This window comes from Belonocnema kinseyi, chromosome 5 (genome assembly GCF_010883055.1).
Source record: "Belonocnema kinseyi isolate 2016_QV_RU_SX_M_011 chromosome 5, B_treatae_v1, whole genome shotgun sequence".
In the NCBI taxonomy this organism is placed as follows: Eukaryota; Metazoa; Arthropoda; class Insecta; order Hymenoptera; family Cynipidae; genus Belonocnema; species Belonocnema kinseyi.
The window spans coordinates 29,947,116-29,947,484 of NC_046661.1; positions in this window are offsets into that span (position 1 = coordinate 29,947,116).

Sequence of the window (369 nt, forward strand, 5' to 3'; positions counted from 1 at the left end):
CCCGGTTCAAAATCTCGGCGTTCTTTTTAGTTTGTAGGTTTAAATTTTCTTTGTTTTCTTTCTTTTATCGTGAAATTATAATAAATTGCTATGAATTACTTATCTTTGAGTAGGTTCCCGGATTTACTAGTAACTGCAAATAGAAGCACAATTTTAAGAAAGTGCATTTATACCAAACTGAAAATGTTCTATTTTGCTTTTTCTCCAACCGAGTATACAAGAGACAGCTCTCTTTCAGATTTGCCACGGAACCATTAAGGAAAACACAATATAATGTAAGGGTCGACTTACGACTGCGTAATATCCGAGAGTCGCTAAAAATCGACCTGGTTAAGGTTCTCCGAAAAGACATAAATACACACACATATG